Here is a 7893-nt window from a genome sequence, read left to right as displayed (position 1 = left end):
TTCCCCATTGGGTCTGTCAGCAGATCCAGACATGACAGAATCTGGACTGGAGAGTCCAGAGACATATCCAACAGGATGGGAAGCCAAGGGTGAGGTCTCCACTGGGGAGTGACTAGAATCAGCTCCGCACTTTGTCGAAAAGGGCTTGAGCTGTGACCCTCAGGATCATCAGGAAAGATTGAAATGCATAATGAAAAAGGCCCTTCCAATGCTGAAGGCAGTGGCCAACAAATTTGGTCTTCAAGAGAAAAACTAGGGGACCTGGTGGGACAGATGTGAGGCAAATAGATCTATGTGGCAATGACCCCACGACAGTAGGGCTTGAAAGACTGAATGCTGGAGTTTCCACTCCCTGGCATCTTTGAGGAACTTCGAGTTCCAGTCCGCCACCACATTGCATTGACCCAGAAGGTACTCTGCTGTTACCTAAATGTGGTGCTGAAGGCAATACTGCCAAATTGTCTTTGCAATCTCTGCTAGAACCTGGGATTTTGTTCCCCCCAGTTTGTTTATATAGCAGACTGCTGAACTGTTGTCCAATCTCAGCAGGATGTAGCATTTGGAGTGTGGGGCCACAGCTTGAATAGCAAAGGAACCGGCTAAGAGTTCCTAGCAGTTTATGTGCAAACGAGACTCCTCTTGCAACCCCGGTGGACACGTTGCCACATCTGGCACCTCAGCCTATCGACTGGCGTCTGCTTCCAGCACAATGTCCGGCGGGGTTCCAAAAATGGCTCTGCCATTCCAGGCAGACATGTCGTTTAGCCACCATTCTAGTTCGGACCTGGTCTCGGGAGTAAGAGAAATGAGGTCCAAGTAACTCATGTCTCTTTGAAGATGTTGTATCTTCAAGCATTTGTAGTGCTTGATAGTGCAGAGGGGCTGGGAAGATCGCCTGGATCGAGGAGGCCAGGAGTCCCCCTATCCTGGCCAGAGCTCTGAGAGATAACTGGGTCTTGTGAAGGATGGAACTAAGCTCTTTCTGGACTGCCTTTAATTTTTGAGAGGGAAGTAACAACTGGGAGGTGGATGAGTTTACCTGGATTCCCATGAATTCCATGCAACAGGATAGGTAAAGAGCCGACTTCTTTGCACTGATGATGAAGGCTAGACTCTGTAAGAGTTGAATGGTCCAGTGTAGGTGACAAAATAGAGTCTGTGGGTCCTGGGCCACAATCAAGGTGCCATCTAGGTAAACAATCAGTTGAACACCTTTGGACAGTAGATTCTATACTATCTGGTGCATGACTGTAGGAAAGTACCATCTTGCCTGGTATGTTACCCCCATTTTCACTGTATGTATGTTTGTTTTAGCCCTTGTGTCACTGGAATCCTGCCAGGCAGGACCCCAGTGGTCATAGTATGTGCCCTGTATGTGTTCCCTGTGTGTTGCCTAACTGTATCACTAAGGCTCTGCTAACCAGAACCTCAGTGTTTATGCTCTCTCAGCTTTCTAAATTTGTCACTGCAGGCTAGTGACTAAATTGACCAATTCTCATTGGCACACTGGTACACCCATATAATTCCCTTGTATATGGTACTTAGGGACCCAGGGTATTGGGGTTCCAGGAGATCCCTATGGGCTGCAGCATTTCTTTTGCCACCCATAGGAAGCTCAGACAATTCGTACACAGGCCTGCCACTGCAGCCTGAGTGAAATAACATCCACGTTATTTCACAGCCATTTTTCACTGCACATAAGTAACTTATAAGTCACCTATATGTCCAAGCCTCACTTGGTGAAGGTTGGGTGCCAAGTTACTTAGTGTGCGGGCACCCTGGCACTAGCCAAGGTGCCCCCACATCGTTCAGGGCAAATTCCCCAAACTTTGTGAGTTAGGGGACACCATTATACGCGTGCACTATACATAGGTCACTGCCTATGTATAGCGTCACAATGGTAACTCCGAACATGGCCATGTAACATGTCTAAGATCATGGAATTATCACCCCAATACCATTCTGGTATTGGGGGTGACAATTCCATGATCCCCTGGGTCTCTAGCACAGAACCCGGGTGCTGCCAAACTGCCTTTCCGGGGTTTCCACTGCAGCAGCTGCTGCTGCTGCCAACCCCTCAGACAGGATTCTGCCCTCCTGGGGTCTGGGCAGCCCCAGCCCAGGAAGGCAGAACAAAGGATTTCCTCTGAGAGAGGGTGTTACACCCTCTCCCTTTAGAAATAGGTGTGAAGGGCTGGGGAGGAGTAGCCTCCCCCAGCCTCTGGAAATGCTTTGATGGGCACAGATGGTGCCCATCTCTGCATAAGCCAGTCTACACCGGTTCAGGGATCCCCCAGCCCTGCTCTGGCGCAAAACTGGACAAAGGAAAGGGGAGTGACCACTCCCCTGACCAGTACCTCCCAGGGGAGGTGCCCAGAGCTCCTCCAGTGGGTCCCAGACCTCTGCCATCTTGGATTCAGAGGTGTTGGGGGCACACTGGACTGCTCTGAGTGGCCAGTGCCAGCAGGTGACGTCAGAGACCCCCTCTGATAGGCTCTTACCTCTCTTGGTAGCCAATCCCCCTTTTTTGGTAGCCAAACCTCCTTTTCTGGCTATTTAGGGTCTCTCCTCTGGGGTATTCTGCAGGTAACAAATGCAAGAGCTCACCAGAGTTCCTCTGCACTTCCCTCTTCGACTTCTGCCAAGGATCGACCGCTGACTGCTCCAGGACACCTGCAAAACCGCAACAAAGTAGCAAGAAGACTACCAGCAACATTGTAGCGCCTCATCCTGCCGGCTTTCTTGACTGTTTCCTGGTGGTGCATGCTCTGGGGGCTGTCTGCCTTCACCCTGCACTGGAAGCCAAGAAGAAATCTCCCGTGGGTCGACGGAATCTTCCTCTTGCCAACGCAAGCACCAAAAGACTGCATCACCGGTCCTCTGGGTCCCCTCTCATCCTGACGAGCGTGGTCCCTGGAACACAGGAGGTATATCCAAGTGATCCTTCAGTCCAAGTTTGGTGGAGGTAAGTCCTTGCCTCCCCACGCTAGACTGCAAACCCTGTGTACTGCGTGATTTGCAGCTGCTCCAGCTTCTGTGCACTTCTCCAAGGATTCCTTTGTGCACAGCCTAGCCTGGGTCCCCAGCACCCCATCCTGCAGTGCTCAACCCTCTGAGTTAGACTCAGACGTCGTGGGACCCTCCTTTGCGACTCGGAGTCTTCTCCGGTTCACAAATCTTCTAAGTGCCTGCTCCGGTACTTCCGCGGGTGCTGCCTGCTTCTGTGGGGGCTCTCTGAGTTGCTGAGCGCCCCCTCTGTCTCCTCCTCCAAGGGGTGACATCCTGGTCCTTCCTGCTCCCCAGCAGCACCCAAAAACCTCTAACGCGACCCTTACAGCTAGCAAGGCTTGTTTGTGGTATTTCTGTGTGGAAACACTTCCGCAACCCCCAGCACGCCGTGGGACATCTTCCATCCAAAGGAGAAGTTCCTAGCTCTCTTCGTTGTTGCAGAATCCTAGGCTTCTTCCATCCAGAGGCAGCCTTCTTGCACCTTCATCTGGGGTTTCCTGGGCTCCTGCCGCCCCCCTCCCCCGGGACACTATCACGACTCTTGGACTTGGTCCCCTTGCCTTGCAGGTCCTCAGGTCCAGGAATCAGTCTTCAGTGCTTTGCTGGTGTTTGTGGTTCTTGCAGAATCCCCTTATCACGACTATTGTGTCCTTTTGGTGTAGTAGGGGTACCCTACTCCTACTTTTCAGGGTCTTGGGGTGGGGTATCTTGGACACCCTGACTGTTTTCTTACAGTCCCAGCGACCCTCTACAAGCTCCCATAGGTCTGGGGTCCATTAGTGATTCGCATTCCACTTTTGGAGTATTTGGTTTATGTTGCCCCTAGACCTATGTTCACCTATTGCATCCTATTGTGATTCTACACTGTTTGCATTACTTTTCTTACTATTACTTACCTGTTTTGGGTTTGTGTACATATGACTTGTGTATATTACTTACCTTCTAACTGAGGGTACTCACTGAGATACTTTTGGCATATTGTAATAAAAAGAAAGTACCTTTATTTTTAGTAACTCGGAGTGTTGTGTTTTCTTATGATATTGTGCTATATGATATAAGTGGTATAGTATGAGCTTTGCATGTCTCCTAGTTTAGCCTAAGCTGCTTTGCCATAGCTACCTTCTATCAGCCTAAGCTGCTAGAAACACCTCTATTCTACTAATAAGGGATAACTGGACCTGTCACAGGGTGTAAGTACCACAAGGTACCCACTATAAGCCAGGCCAGCCTCCTACAATGACCTTGGTAAAGCACTACAGAGTGGACGAGAGCCCAAAGGGAAGAACCTTGTAATTAAACCATTGGTCCTTCCATCTGAAGTGGTGAAATTCCCAATGCAGGTGCCAAATCGGGATTGAAAGGTAGGCGTCTTTCAGGTCGAGGCGGACCATCCAGTCACCCTCCCGAAGAATATTTCTGAGGAGATGGATCCCCTCCATCTTGAAATGATGGTAGAGGATCCAGCAGTTGAAGTCCTTCAAGTTGATTATCAAGCGGGAACCACTTCCCTTCTTGTTTACCACAAAGATATTGCTGCAGAAACTAGTGGGGTCAGGGGTGCAAGGACAGATTTGCTACCGTCAGCCACAGTTGATCTCATTCTTACTGAAGAAAGATCTGATCTTGTTGGGAGAAATGAAGAGGCGTTGGGAGAAAAGTCTGATGCGGTTCTTTAAAGAACTCCAGCCTGTACTCCATAATAGTCTCTAGCACCCATGTATCTGATGTCAGAGAAGACCAATTGGTCAAGAACATTCGAGTGCTGCCCCCCAACACCACAGAGATGAGAGAAATCAAACTTACCTTGAGTGTGAAATCTGGTGTTGTACCCTGATTGGTTGCGGAAGGAGCCTCTGTTGAAGCAAGGTTGGCCACCTCGCACTTTGGCTGGGTAGAAAGTGTCCCGGGGAGGGACAGTATTGCCACGGCCTCCGGTTGAGGTGGAAGGGTGGGGGCTGCGAGGGGGAACGCGGCCGGACGTTCACCCTCTATAACGTCCGGCCTTGGAAAAAAGGTATTGGTTAAGGACCTTTTGGATCGAGCTCCAGGCTTTGACCGAAGCTCTACATCAATCAATCAGTGATATGTAAAGTGCACTACTCACCCGTGAGGGTCTCAAGGCGCTGATGAGGGGAGGGGGAAAAGGTGTGGGGGCGGAGGGAGGGGGGGCTGCTACTGCTCTAACAGCCAGGTCTTGAGAAATTTCCTGAAGGTAAGGAGGTCTTTGGTCTGGCGCAGGTGGGTGGGAAGAGTGGAATTTGGTGGCCAGGTGTGAGAATGATCTACTGCCAGTTGTAGTTCTGCTGGCGCGTGGGACGGTTCCGAGAGCGAGGTCGGTGGAGCGGAGATGCCGGGACGGGTGTAGAAGGAGAGTCGTCTGTTGAGGTATTCTGGTCCGGTGTTGTGCAGTGCTTTGTGAGCGTGGGTGAGGAGTTTGAAGGTGATTCTCTTGTTGACTGGGAGCCAGTGCAGGTTTTTCAGGTGGTCTGTGATGTGGCAGGGGATGTCCAGGATGAGGCTTGCAGAGGCGTTCTGGATGCGTTGCAGCCTCTTCTGGAATTTGGTTGTGGTTCCTGCTCAGAGGGCATTGCCGTAGTCCAGCTTGTTGCTAATGAGGGCTTGGGTAACTGTTCTTCTGGTTTCGTGGGTATCCATTTGTAGATCTTTCGGAGGATGCGGAGGCTGTTGAAGCAGGTGGAGGAGATGGCGTTGACTTGCTAGGTTATGGAAGGTCCTTGATGAATTTCTTGCCAAATAACATACCATTCGCCAATGGGCCTGGCTCTGAGTTTACCAGTACAGTAAGCTTTGGGTCACTACTCATAAGCGCTCTACCAACAGCGCACAGTTGTCATTCCCCACAATGTGTAGGGCACGTTGAGCCCAGCCCGCCAGTGTGTTAGGGTCAATGGGGTTGTTGGTCTGTTTTGACGCTACAGCCACAAAAAATATCTTACACAAAGGTCCTGAATGGTCAAGGAGCTTGTCTTGTCAGGCCTTCCAGGATGTGTCAATCCCCTTCTTGGGATCCTTGGAGGATTTTTTGAGAAAGGTGGCGAGGTTGGCATCCAGTTCTGGGGTCTCCTCCACTTTGTGGGGTATGTCAGGCAGGGGCATTCAGATCGGAGTCGATTCCGTACCTCTGTGTCAAAGGATTTGCGTACTGTGTTGCGTGACTAGTCGGATAGCTGGGGTAGGCAATGTTGTTGGGGTCAAAGTCCAGGAATGGATCTGTAGTGGGTAAGGAACTAGAAAGGACAGAAGGTGGGGGTGTAGGAGGAGGGGAATTCACTGGTGAAAGGGGTAGGCGCTGAAAAGGCATGTTCTGAGGACAAGCTACAGGAGATACGGGCCATAGTTGCCGCACGCGGCCAGTCAGAGGTCTGTGGAGTGTCATCATCCCGTGTGTGTTGAGGGGGAAGGGTGGCTGGTAGTGGATTCAGGCCTGTAGGGGGGGTACAGACAAGGCATATCTATTTAACTGGCGGGCAAGGGGCTGGAGAGTGAGAGCTAGCGCTCTGTTTACTGACTAGGTGACAGAAGCATCTAAGACATGGACGAGGTCACCAGCCAGTATAAGATCTTCGTCCAGGTCAAGCGGCAGGTTGGTGGGCATATTTTGTTCTGCCATTTTGATGGGTGGGTAAAGGACAGCGCTTAGTGTGTTCCAAAAAATGGGTGGTGAGTGGGGGGGCAACGCAGAGCTACTGGCCGTAGTAGAAGAGGCAAAGCTAACCAACTACAGCTACCAGCTGTAGAATTACTGGCAAGTTAGCGTAAAATGATAATAATAATAAACTGCACCTCATGAAAAACCTGTATGGTCTGAACTTGCCCTGGCAGAGGGCGTAGGGGAGACATTCAGAGCTACCTGTGAGGCGATCTGGCAAATTATGTCCTCCTCAGTAGTGTGGTAGCAAGCTCAACTTGCCGAGCCATGAGGCGTGCACTTGCTGGTGTCCCGTTACAGACAAGGGAAAATGGCCCATCGCGTAAACAACACGCACACAGGCAGCGAGCTACAAACAGGACTGAACAGTCCTCGCGCTAGCGCACGGTGTCTCCTTGCCTCCCTGCTCCCGCGTCGGGCGCTGGTAATCAAAGCGGCACTCCGTAAAACGTGCACAACCTGTTTGAAAGAACGCAAACACTGTTTGGCATATAAAGCAAGAACGATAAAATACACGTGTCTGGAAACGCAGGCAGCAAAGAAAGAGGATAATCATGGCGCTGAGGAGTTTATATAGATGCGTCAGTTGGACGTTATGGGTGCAGATGATATGTCGTCAATATGGAACGTTTGGGAAATGTAGTTTTATATTGATTGTTTTTCATTTGCTGCTGTGTGATTTGTGTTAATAAACAGCGAAGAAGGAGAAGCATAATCCGAACCCTCCGGTCCTGACATAGAATTATCCAGGATGTGCTTGACGTGTTAGTTTGCAAGGATGCGGTTTCTGCTGAAACATTTCCACCTTTTGCTTACTATGGCACCTCATCGAGCATCAGCTGCATTACACAAGGTCACACTATTTAACCACAGGATCAACATGGATCCTCTTGAATGAGAGTGAGGCCAGATGGTTAAATGAGGGATCCCATTAACGTTAATGAAGAAAAACCCTGTACAGTAAGTTTTCAAAGAAGATTGCCTTAACTTAATAGGGTCATGTTGATTATTAGGGGGGTAACTGTTATTCAAACAAGCATTGGCACAGCCAATAGGTCTCGGCAGTAGGCGAGCTACAGGAGTTGACAATGTGAATGCATTTGTGTACAGCTCCGCAGCTGGTTTTATTGATTATCCCAGCAGTAGTATTAATTTACAGGCAGTGCCCCCACTCCCAGATGCCCACATCGCAACTTGTGTGATTTCATTTTCAC

This window comes from Pleurodeles waltl, chromosome 12 (genome assembly GCF_031143425.1).
Source record: "Pleurodeles waltl isolate 20211129_DDA chromosome 12, aPleWal1.hap1.20221129, whole genome shotgun sequence".
NCBI lineage: Eukaryota > Metazoa > Chordata > Amphibia > Caudata > Salamandridae > Pleurodeles > Pleurodeles waltl.
This window is presented reverse-complemented; position numbering follows the sequence as displayed.